Source organism: Tamandua tetradactyla, chromosome 9 (genome assembly GCF_023851605.1).
Source record: "Tamandua tetradactyla isolate mTamTet1 chromosome 9, mTamTet1.pri, whole genome shotgun sequence".
NCBI lineage: Eukaryota > Metazoa > Chordata > Mammalia > Pilosa > Myrmecophagidae > Tamandua > Tamandua tetradactyla.
Genome location: NC_135335.1, coordinates 45,348,719 through 45,362,137, shown reverse-complemented (window position 1 = coordinate 45,362,137; position 13,419 = coordinate 45,348,719). Strand labels below are relative to the sequence as shown.

The following is a 13,419-nucleotide window of genomic DNA, read 5'->3' as shown; positions in this document are numbered from 1 at the left end:
ACTGATGAAGTTCAGGGTTTCTCTGTCAAGTGGAAGGGCACATGGCAAACACAGTCAGAGTTTCTCCCTTGGCTGGAAGGGTACTGGTGAACACAGTCAGAGTTCCTCTCTCATCTGGAAGGGCACATGGCAAACACGGCATTATCTGCTACCTTCTTCTCCTGGCTTCCTGTTTCATGAAACTTCTCTGGAAGTATTTTCCTTCTTCATCTTCAAAGATTGCTGGCTGCTGAACTCTGCTTCTCATGGCTATGTCATTCTGCTCTGCTCTCTCTGAATCTCCTATTCTCCAAAATGTTTCCTCTTTTATAGGACTTCAGAAACTAATCAAGACCCACTCAAATGGGTGGAGACATGTCATCACATAATCCAGTTTAACAAGTCTTGATTACATCACATCTCCAGGGAGATGATCTAATTACAGTTTCAAACATACAATACTGAATAAGAATTAGAAGAAATAGCTGCCTTTATAAAATGGGATTAAGATTAAAACATGGCTTTTTTAGGAGACATACATCCTTTCAAACCAGCATTTTCCACCCTCTGGACCCTAAAAAAAGACATGTTTTCCCCATATACAAAATACATTCATTCCATTACAATATCAGAGAACTCTAAATCATTTCAGTAACAATCAAATGCAATACATATTGGTTAAAACCAATACAATATCTCAAAGTTAATTACAAGCATGGTCTGTCCTAAGGCAAAATTCTCTTCTGGCTCTGGACCTATAAAAACTCAAAACAAGTTATTTGCTGCCAACATACAAGGGAGAAACAGTCATAGAATACATATACACATTTCCATAGGGAGTAAGGAACACAGGGGTCACTAGACCCATACAGTTTCAAAAACCTGTAGGGCAAACACCATTAGACTTCACAGTCTGAGAATCATTGCTCTTCAGGGCTTTAGAAAGCAGCAGTCCCACCCTCTCAAAGGGCCTATGCAGTGGCTTGCCTCTCTCTGAATGTAAACCTTGGGGGATATTGGGTTTACCACCTTTTTCTGGGCTCCACCCTCTCTAAGCATCGGGGCTGCATCTGGCCTCTCTGCCATCTTCAGGGCAGATGCTCAACCCCTCCATGTGGTGGCAGCCAGGCTCTCCCCAAACCCCATGGAATGTGCTTCACCCTCTCCAAGGCCTGAGATGGCATGACTCTTCCACTGCAATGAGGTGGAAGGCCCATCCTCTGCCTTCGTGGCAAACTCACACTCTTCACAGGCTTGGATAGGTCTGCTCTCTTGGCTTGAGGCTTCTCGACTTCAGACCTCAGCCTCCATGGTTTTGCCTCTGAAGTTATTTTTCTTCCAAAGTGTCCTTTCTCTGTCCCTCTCAGTCTTGACTGGCAGTGGTTCTCTTTATACAGGTCCTGCACTGGCTTTCTATGCAGTAGCCCTGCATCATGCCCATCAGACATAAGGAGCTTCCACAAATCCTTCCTAGAAAACTCCATGTCCAACCCTGGCTTTCCCTGAAATGGCTGACTTGTTCCTCACATGGTACTATTCTCTGCAGTCTCCCTTTCTGGAGGCACAGAATTTTCCAGACATCAATTTCTGGTTTCTTTGTACTCAAGAGTTCAGTTTTCAGCTCATCTCTGTCCTGTCGCATTTCACTATAAGCTGTGAGAACAGGCTGCACATTCGATATTTAATTTGGAGATCTCTTCTACTAAATATCCAAGTTCATGGCTTTTAAAATTTGCCTTCCAGCCAAAGCCACTAGTCAATTTTGCCAGACTATCTGCCATTTTAAAACAAAGCTTGTCTTCCAGGTTGAAATAATACATGCCTCATTTCTGTCTAGAGCTTCATAACAGGTAGCTTTCAAGTCCACATTTCTACCGAAAGTCTCTTCAAAGCATTTTAGGCCTACTCTATCAAGCTCCTCACAACTCTTCCAAAATCTTCCCCTTATCCATTTAAAAAGCCATTCCAACATGTTTGGTATTCGCAAACTGCAGCAGCAACACCCCACTTCTGGTACCAAAATCTGTTCTAGTTTGCTAGCAGCTGGAATGCAATATACCAGAAACAGAATAGCTTTTTAAAAAGGGGAATTTAATAAGTTGCTAGTTTACCATTCTAAGGCTGAGAAAATGTCCCAATTAAAACAAGTCTATAGAAATGTCCAATTGAAGGCATCCAGGGAAAGATACCTTCATTCAAGAAGACTGATGTTCACAGTTTCTCTCTCAAGTGGAAGGGCACATGGCAAACACAGAGTTTCTCTCTCATCTGGAAAGGCACATGGTGAACACAGTCAGGGTTCCTCTCTCATCTGGAAGGGCACATGGTGAACACGGTGTCATATGCTAGCTTCTTCTCCTGGCTTCCTGTTTCATGAAGCTCCCCAGGAGGTATGTTCCTTCTTCATCTCCAAAGGTTGCTGGCTGGTGGACTCTGCGTCTCGTGGCTATGTCATTCTGCTCTGCTCTCTCTGAATCTCTCATTCTCCAAAATATTTCCTCTTTTATAGGACTTCAGAAACCAATCAGGACCCACCCAAATGGGTGGAGACATGTTGTTACCTAATCCATTTTTAACAACCAGTCTCGATTACATCACATCTCCAGGGAGATGATCTAATTATAGTTTCAAACATACAGTACTGAATAAGAATTAGAAGAAATATCTGCCTTTACAAAATGTGATTAAGATTAAAACATGGTTTTTCTAGGGGACATAGATCCTTTCAAACCAGCACAGTCAATAACCCCCATGCTCATAATAGCAGCAGCACCTCTAAAAATCTGTAAAATGTCATTTGCTTGGCCATTGGATCAATTTAAGTTTAAACATCTCCTGACTACAGGCCATGGTATCAAACATTCAACATGCTCAATTACAACTGCTTCCTAATTCCCAACCCATGATAGGAGCTGCAAATGGATTATAATCTTTAAACCCTATAATCTGGATAAAATATTGGGGAGGGGGTCTCATAAGGGGAGTATTAATTATTTGTCTTCATCTTCTCTGCTCATGCTTAGTCTTCAGATGCATGCAACAAGCCCTCCAGGGTATACTGCAATGAGAAATTGCCAGATCTGTTTCTTTTGTCCTGCAAAAACAAAAACGGGAAAATACCTGAAAGTCAAAATGTTTCCATAATGCAGATAAGGGTGTGGACCTCAGAACACTAGGTCCTGCCAGGGCGAGACATGATTATTTGCAGAAGGAAACATTCGAGCTTTGTGCAACATAACTGACAGTAATGTTGATGTGGCAGTTTGGGTGAAAAGCAACTTATCAACAACCTTGAAAGATACTTTCTGTTTTGAAGCTTCTCAATAAATATGATGAGGAACTCAGGGTCGAGGGTCTTGACCTTTGAGACATGAGTCCCCTGCTCACTTCTTAAAAGATTCTTCTGGGTGAGTGTTTCTATTATTCAGATACCTGGTGCCTTCCTCAGTCCCCCATGCTGAGCTGGTTTTAGCACCTTTTAGCCTCCTATATTCTGGAGCAGCTAGAAGGAAATCTCTGAGAGGACTGTATGGTAGCCCATGACAAACTCTGGGGTCTGTTCTGTAACTACTTGTTGAAGAGTGCTTTGAAAACGATTGCTTTTTTATTTCTTTGTTTTGTATATATGTTATACTATACAATAAAACAGTTAAAAAAAAAGGGAGAAATTAGAATAAGTCCATGTAAACAAAAGCTGAAGGAGTTCATTATCATTAAACCTCCCTTACAAGGAATGCTAAAAGGACCTTTTCAAACTGAAAGGAAAATGGATTGCAGAATAAAGCAATAAAGACTTCTCACAGAGGTACCCATATGGGCAGCTATAAGTTCCAGTATTATTGTAATGCATTTTCTATATCTAACTCCACTTTTTAGCTGTTAAAAGTTGTAAAATGAAAGTGTATAAAAGTAATGATAAATCTATGGTTTACAAAAACAACAGAAAAAAGTGACCAGACTTTGACTAGAGATATGAATAAAACTGATCTGAATAGGAATAATGTATATCAGAATACAGGGTAAAGGATAATATCCATATTTTAAAACTTCAGCTTCTGTGTGAGACTAAAGGGACAGATGTTTATTTGGTGCAGAATTTACATTTTGGGTAGTGCCTTTCATAATTTAACTTGTATGGTCAGTTTAGTTAACATCATAAGTACATGAAATCTTGAATAGGGTGTGAGATTTTGTTGGTTTGTCCAGGCTAGGGTGATGCCCTGAAATATACCAGAGTAATTGGGGCAGTGAATAAAGAAGTATTTACAAAATCCCCTTGGGGTACTGGGGACAAAGGAGGAAATATTCAACTTCCTCATTTGGAGAATTTCTGATGTTCTTGCAAGCAGTGGGGACAACCAAAATTGGGATTCACTCTTATGAAACTTGTTTCTGAAAAGGATAGGCTAAGCTTACTTAAAATCTGGCCTAAGAAATTGGATCAGTCATTAAGAAGCTCCCCCCAAAAAAGACCAGGACCAGATGGCTTCACATGTGAATTCTACCAACATTCAAGAAAGAATTAGTATCAATCCTGCTCAAACTTTTCAATAAAACTGAAGAGGAGGGGAAATTACCTAACTCATTCTATGGAAGCAACATCACCCTCATACCAAAGCCAGACAAAGATAGTACAAGAAAATCAAATTACAGGCCAATCTCTCTAATGAATATAGATGCAAAAATCCTCAAAAAAATTCTTGCAAGCCAAATCCAGCACTACATTAAAAGAGTTATACACCATGACCAAGTAGGATTCATCCCAGGTATGCAAGTATGTTCTAGTTTGCTAGCTGCAAGAATGTAACACACCTGAGATGGATTGGCTTTTAATAAAAGGGGATTTATTTCATTAGTTCTTCAGAGGAAACTTCTAACTGAGGTTCTTTCTTATATGGGAAGGCACAGGGTGATCTCTGCGGCCTTCTCTTCAGGCCTCTGGGTTCCAACAACTTTCCCTGGAGTGATTTCTTTCTGCATCTCCAAAGGCCTGGGCTGAGCCGCTTGGGCTGTGCTACATGAGTCTCTCATTTAAGCACAAGCCAATTAAATCAAACATTTATTGCAGCAGGCAAACCTCCTAGCCAACTGCAGATGTAATCAACAGCAGATGAGGTTCACATACCATTGGCTCATGTCCACAGCAATAGAACTAAGCACCTTCACCTAGCCAAGTTGATACCTGAATCTAACTATCACAAGGTTTCAATATAAGAAAAATCAATTAATGTAATACATGATATCAACAAATCAAAGCAGAAAAACCACATGATCATCTCGATTGATTCAGAAAAGGCATTTGACAAAATTCAACATCTTTTCTTGTTGAAAACACTTCAAAGTGTAGGACTAGAAGGGAACTTCCTCAAAATGATAAAGGGAATATATGAAAAACCCACAGCTAACATCATCCTTAATGGGGAAAAACTGAAAACTTTCCCCCTAAGTTTAGGAACAAGACAAGGATGTCTACTGTCACCATTGTTATTCAACACTGTGTTGGAAGTTCTAGCCAGAGCAATTAGGCAAGAAAAAATAATACAAGGCATCAAAATTGGAAAGGGAGAAGTAAAATTCTCATTGTTTGCAGATGATATGATACTATATGTCAAAACCCTGAAAAATCCACAGCAAAACTACTAGAACTAATAAATGAGTACAAAGTGGCAGGTTAAAAGATCAACACTCAAAAATCTGTAGTGTTTCTATACACTAGTAATGAACAATCTGAGGAGGACATCAAGAAAAGAAATTCCATCTACAATTGCAACCAAAAGAATAAAATATTTAGTAATAAATTTAACTAAGGTTACAAAAGACTTATACAAAGAAAACTATAAGAAATTGCTAAAAGAAATCACAAAAGACCTAAACAAATGGAAGGGCATACCATGTTCATGGATTGGAAGACCAAATATAGTTAAGACATCAATTCTACCTAAATTTATTTATAGATTCAATGCAATACCAAAACAAATCCCAAAAACTTATTTAAAAAAAAATTAGGCCTAAGAGTCATCCCTAGAGAACCTCTTTTGTTGCTCAGATGTGGCCTCTCTAAGCTAACTTAACTGGTGAACTCACTGTCCTCCCTTCTACATGGGACATGACTCCCAGGGGTATAAATGTTCCTGGCAATGTGGGATAGAAATGCAGGATGAGCCAGGATCTGGCATCATGGGATTGAGAAAGCCTTCTTGACCAAACGGGGAAAGAGGGAAATGAAACAAAATAAAGTTTCAGTGACTGAGAGATTTCAAACAGAGTGAAGATATTATCGTGGAGGTTACTCTTATGCATTATATAGATAATCCTTTTTGAGTTTATGGTGTATTGGAGAGACTGAAAGGTAATACCTGATACTGTTGAGCTGTGTTCCAGTAAGTAGCCTTGATTCTTGAAGATATAACGTTTACAATGTGACTGTGTGATTATGAAAACCTTGTGTCTGGTGCTCCTTTTATCCAGGATCTGGACAGATGAGTAAAAAAATATGAATAAATAAATAAATAGGGGACAAAGGGTAAAATAAATTAGGTAGTGGTCAATGTGAGGGAGGGGTAAGGGGTTTGGGATGTATGAGGGTTTTTTTCCTTTTTATTTCTTTTTCTGAAGTGGTGCAAATGTTCTAAAAAAATGATCATGATGATAAATACACAACTATGTGATGATGTGAATCACTGATAGTACACCATGTATGGAATGTATGTGTGTGAAGATTTGTCAATAAAGATATTTTTAAAAAATCAATGGCAGGTGATTCAGTAGTAAAATTCTCACCTTCCATGTTGCTCAATTCCTGTACCATACACCTCACCCCCCAAAAAAAATCAGTTGCAAGGCCTATTTTCTTGGGAGTCCCCCTGGCTGAGAAAGGTACCCAGGATTTTAATAGTTTTATATATAAATATAAATAGCTTAATAGTTCTATAAATATATATATTTCCCTTTTGACTCTCAAAGGACTATGCCAATACTTTTTAATTATCAGCCCACTATATTCTGAAATGTATCCTGGTATTACATTAAGCTATAAAGAATTACAAGGCCCCATTCCCATTCTGGTCTCCAGGAGTTTGGGTTGTTTAAATGAGCTGCCCAGACAAGTTGACTTAGAGTATATGTTACAAAAAATTTAGGTTCCAGACATAATAAACCATTCAGCCTTTTGTGTCATATAGTAGGTTAAGGTCTAGAGTACCTTATCATCTTTTACCCTGTATTCTGATTTGCCTTAGAACCAGCAAAATTACTTTTAACTCTAATTGAAGTCTGATCTTTTTTTCAGTTACTTTTACTATTATATATAGCTATGCTTAACTTTCAAGGCTGTAGCACTCCATTTCTGGGTCTTAGATGTCACAGAGTTATTCACAGTTCCAGTTAATACACATAAAGCTCAGAATCTAGAAACAAGTGTGGCTACTATAAGGGCTAATAATCTAGGCTCCAATTTTCTTATAAGTATTTTCTGAAAGAGAACTTAGTATATTTGTTCTTTTGTTTCTGGCTTATTTTGCACAACACATTGTTGGTTCATTGCATACCTCTCAGCATCCTTTGTTTTGTAGTCACACCATGTTCCATCATATAAATGTATCACAGTTCACTATTGTTTCTCCATCATTGTACCCTTTGGCTCCCTCAATCTATTGAGCATTATGGATTGTGGTAGTTAGGTTCAGGTGTCAACTTGGCCAGGTGATGATGCCCTGTTGTTCTGTATCTGTTGCCTTAAATCATCAATATATGGAATTTATCCATGGCTGACTACATTTGCAGCTAAGGGGAGTGCCTTCCACAATGAGTGAGGTTTAATTTAATTAGCTGGAGACTTAAAAGAGAAAGGGCAGAAGGGAGCTCAGCAACTCAGTATACCACATCTCGACACTCATAGCTCAGCCAGATGTTTGCAGATGCAGAAAGAAATCACCCCAAGGAAGGCCATTGGAAACCAGAAGCCAGGAGAGAAGGCTAACAGTCACTGCCATGTGCCTTCCCATGTAACTGAGAATCTCAGATGAGAGTTAGCTGACTTTCCTCTGAAGAACTACAAATTTTTAACTAAATAAATCCCCTTATTAAAAGCTGATCCATCTACGGTATGTTGTATTCTGGCAGATTTGGCAGACTGAACCATGGCTAACGTCCAAAATAAGCAAACCATGTCTTACAGTATCCTCACTTGGTTGTACAAGCAGCAGCACTCTCAGTTGTAGACAATTTTCATTAGTCCATAGCGACAAAGAAGTGACAAACACAACATCACCAATGATCAAATCAATACTCCCCTTATTCTTTGTCTCTCCCCCTCCCCCATTGGTTGTCCCTGATATTGCTGTGGAACTGTTGATGTCTTCCTGTTAACTATGGGCCATAGCATGCATTTTTAGTTTTCCCCCATACCCTTCTACTATTGACTCTTTGTCCACTATCAAACCTTTGAAATAGTTCATGTGAGAATTTATTTATAATTGTAGATTTAATTAATGGGATACATGGCACCATAGATCCCCTTTCAATCATATTCAATATGGTAATGCCATTTATAACCACACTAATGAGTTACCATCACTTCTATCCATTTCATTGCATTTAAATTCAACCTCATTGGGTAGCCTTTCTGCCATTTCTAGCTTTTCTGTACTTCTAAGCCTGCTATATTCTGCAATGTAACTTCTCTGATTACCTTTATCAGAGTCATAATAGCAAAATCACTCAGTATCTGTCCTTTAGTGTCTGACCTATTTCACTCAGCATTATATCCTCAAGGTTCATCTACATTGTCGTATGCTTTGGAACCTCATTTTGTCTTACTGCTGCATAATTTTCCATCATATGTATATACCACATTTTATTTATATCCTCATATATTTATGGGCACTTGGGTTGTTTCCATCACTTGGTAATTGTCAATTGTGCTGCTATGAACATTATTGTGAAAATGTCTGTTTGTGTCACTGCCTTCAGCCTCTGGGTATATACTGAGTCAAATATTGCCAGGTCATAGGGCAACTCAATATTTAGTTTTCTGAGGACTCACCAAGTTGTTTTTCACATCAGCTGCATCATTAGACATTCCCACCAAGGCAATGTTCTCTTAATCCATTCCTATGGAAGCAGACCTATTGTGGTGGGTCCTTTTGATGAGGTTGTTCATTTGGTTCACCCTATTCAAGGTGAACCTTGATCCTTGCCTGGAATCTTTTATTACAGGATTAAAGGCAGAAGAAGCCAAGAGAGAGAAAAATCATGGAGATTTTGCTAAGAGAGGACCCACAGAAGCTCAAAGAAGAGGTGACTGGAACCAGGAGATGAGAACAACAAAGCCTGGGAGCAAAGGACTAGAAGATGATGGTCATGTGCTTACTTTCTGAGAGAAAACATAGATGCTAGTAGCCTTTCTTCAGAGAAGGTATCTTCCTCTGGATGTCTTAATTTGGACATTTTCACAGCCTACTGAAATTCACAAACTAATAAACCAAAATTAAAATCAGTTTCTGTTATATTGCATTTAGCAGCTTTAGCAAATCAAAACACAAATTTAGTCCTGATACTTTACTTCCTACTATTACTTAGGAGACTACTAAAAACTGCATAGTTTTAACTGACCAATTGTTAACCCCTTGAACAGATTTATATGAAACCCTAATTGATAATGCACCTGTTATCTGGAATACTGGTGATTACTACTTTAAAGATACCTCAGGGGTCTATTGCATTGCATATGCTAATACCTGTAACCATGAAATGATAGAAGCAAATTTCTGACCTAATACCAAGCCAACCCAGTAAGCTGAGCTTTTAGCCCCACCATGGACTATCTATCAGTAGAAGGGAAAATAGTAAATATATACAATGCTATTCTGTATGCCTTTGGATTTGTTGATGACTTGGGGATGTTATAGAAACAAAGAAGTTTTTAATTTCCAATGCAGGAAAAATAAAAAAGAACTCTTACAAAATTACTAGATGCTATATTCTTATCAAAGGCTTTGTCTATAATTAAAATTTGTGGTCATTCTTATAAAAATACAGACAAAAACATTGGCACCATATGGCACCACATGGCAGATACAGCTGCAAAAAGTGTAGCAATAAATTCTAATCCTATTCATCTTTCTACAATGACTTTTAAACCAAATAACCCTGTTGTAAACAAGGAAAGTTATTCTTTGAGGCTCAACAAAATTGCTCTCCTCAGGAGATAGAAAAATGGAAAACTCTGGCTGCTTTTATGAGCCTGCAATTAAAATATGATCTGGCCCTAATTGTAAACCAGTCCCCTGTAGTTTATCCTAGGAAAAAAGTTTTGGAAATTACTCACAATATAATGCACTGGAACACTGGTAAAATGGTAAGCCCCGGATTTTAGTCCAAGACGGTGGCTTAGTGAGGTGTGCAGAACAGCTAGTAAGTAGTACAGTACAGAACAACAGCTGGGGCCACATCAGTGATGGGACACACAGTGTACACCAGTCTGGACAAGCTGGACTGGCTGCGATCCCACCCAGAACCATGAGTTCCCCAAGCTGGGGTGGCCGGTGCCCCTCCCCCACAGGCTGGTTCCCAATGGGGAAAGGAAAGAGACTTAACTAACAGGAAGGGGCTGAGTTCAACCAAGTTCCAATTGTAGAATTAATTAACAAATTCTGACTACTAAAAATAGGACCCCAGCTCAGCTAAATCTGGAGTAAAAGCTGAGATTGCTGGTTTTTGCCCCAGTGCAGAGGGGACAGGGCTGACAGAAATAGAAAAACAAATGGTAAGCCCCCTATCCCAAACTATAAATGCTTTTAAAATATCTTCATTGAGAAATATCCACATACATACAGTCCAACCATATCATACAATCAGTGGCTCACAATATCACCTAGTTGTGTATTCTTCATGATGATTATTTTCAGAACATTTGCACAACTCCAGAAAAAGAAATAAAAAGAAAAAAAAAGAGCTCATACATCCAATACCCCTTCACCTTCCCTCTCAATGACCCATGGTATTTCAATCTACCCAATTATAAATGTGTTCAACAATTTCTATGTACTCCTATTGAGCTGAAGCCTTTCCTAGACAAGCTACAGTTGCTACCATTGCTAAGGTAATGCAAAAAATAATTCCAAATTGGGGAATTCCCTCAGAATTTCACATTGACCCAGGACCTCACTTTATAAGTCAAATTATAAATACAGCATTCAAAATATGGCCTATTTTTAAAAAAATTTTATATATATTTTAAACATAAACATGAACATTCTCACCATATGATCATTCCGTTCTTGATATTAATCAGTAACTCACAATATCATCACATAGCTGTATATTCATCACCATGATCATTTCTTAGAACAATTACATAAATTCAGAAAAATAAATAAAAAGAAAAAAGAAAAAAACTCATGCATGCTATACCCCTTACCCCTCCCTCTCATTGACTGGTCATATTTCCATCTACCCAATATATTTTAGCCTTTGTTTCCCCTATTTTTTCTATATCCCTTTCCACTCCCTTTCATGATCACTAGCATTTCAATCTACTAAATTTATTCTAACAATTGTTCCCTCTATTATTTATTTATTTTAATCTACATATTTGAATCATCTGTCCATACTGTAGATAAATGGCACAATAGACACAAGGTTTTCACAATCACGCAGTCACATTGTGAAAGCTATATCATTATACAATCATCTTCAAGAAGCATGGCTACTGGAACACAGCTCTACATTTTCAGGCACTTCCCTCCAGCCTCTCCAATATACCTTAACTAAAAAGGTGATATCTACATAATGCATAAGAATAACCTCCAGGATAACCTCTCGACTCTCTTTGGACTCTCTCAGCCATTGTCATTTTACTTTGTCTCATTTTGCTCTTCCCCCTTTTGGTCCAGATGGTTTTCTCAATCCCTTGATGCTGAGTCCCAGCTCATTCTAGGATTTCTGTCCCACATTTCCAGGAAGGTTTATACTCCTGGGAGTCATGTCCCATGTAGAGAGGGGGAGAACAGTGAGTTTGCTTGTACTGTTGTCTGACAAAGAGAGGAAAATATGGCCTATTTTGCAACATTTTCACTGTACCTATCACCCCAATTCCTCAGCCTTAATAAAACACAGAATATTCCCCCAGAAGAATGGCTGCTGTTCCTCAGCTGCCACTGCAACTGCTGGAGGCCAAGCTCTGGGACACCCATGGCCCACAGCCACAGTGCAGTTTATGTTGTTTTTTAGTTATCAAGGAAAGCTTTGACTGCAGAAATTGTATGTTCCACTGTCAGACAAAGAGAAGAAAAGATCACAAAGGAACTTGTTCAAACTCTTTTAACACCTAAATCTAAAATGTGCCGCTTTCTTAAGTGTTGAGATCTGAAGATTGTATACAAATATATGCTAGTCTATATTTTTGCTGTGCTATTAAGGATCAGGGCAATGAACTAATTATCCTGGAAATGATTCATGTTTGTGGGGAATTACTTGAAAAGTATTTTGGTAGTGTGTGTGAACTTGATATCTTTTATTTTGAGAAAGCTTACTTTATTTTGGATGAGTTTTTTTGGGGGAGGGCAAGTTCAGGAATATCCAAGAAAAAAATGTCCTCAAGGCCACTGAGCAGACAGATTTCCTGCAGGAGAAAGCTGAAACCCCATGTAGTGTTCTTGAAAAAATTGGACTGACATAACTCTTCTCCCTTGTTGATAACTTCTTGTGGCATATCACACACTGTAGCTGTTCACTGTCTTCATATCCATGTTAGCTAATGGTGTAAGATGTTTGTCAGTTTTACTGTGTGCTATGCTACTGCATTCAGAAATACATATTATTTTTTTAAAGGGAACTTTGGCTACTCAAGTGAGATATTACAGGACTTAAATATGAGTTAGAATGATGCAGGAAAGAAAGATACCTTTCCTGGATAGTTGAAATTTTGAATATTAGTTTCTTTTAATCTGATTCTGTATATATATGAAAATGATACCACCAGGCAATGTGAATTTATTACATTACTGTATTTGACAAAGGAAACTGTTAAATTATAACATGAAACTTGGTTTTATGAACCCCAAGATTGGTGCAATATTTCAGTACATATGAGAATAAAGGGAATTGGCATATTACATAACAAATAAAAATTTAACTCTATGTTGAGACTTTCTAAAACAAATTTATACCAAGATCCCTTTTGCAAGCTACAAATCTTAAAACACAAAGGGTGGGAGGGCCATGGTGGCTCAGCAAGCAGAGCTCTCGCCTGCCATGGCAGAGACCTAGGTTTGATTGCTGGTGCCTGCCCATGTTAAAAAACAAAACAAAACAAAACAAAAAAACCACAAAGGGAATAACAGATTTTAAATCATTTAATTAGAATGATGCTGTTTTACACACAAAAAATTATTTCCTGGGTGTTTTGAACCTGGGATGAGAAACATAGAATCGACTGTT

General features: G+C 38.2%; 1 pseudogene; it reads left to right on the top strand.

The window, feature by feature from the left end:
* The window catches only part of LOC143645666 (AP-1 complex subunit sigma-2 pseudogene), a 67,531-nt pseudogene extending 54,873 nt beyond the window's left edge, over nucleotides 1–12,658 (top strand).
* Nucleotides 12,659–13,419: the final 761 nt, after the last annotated feature.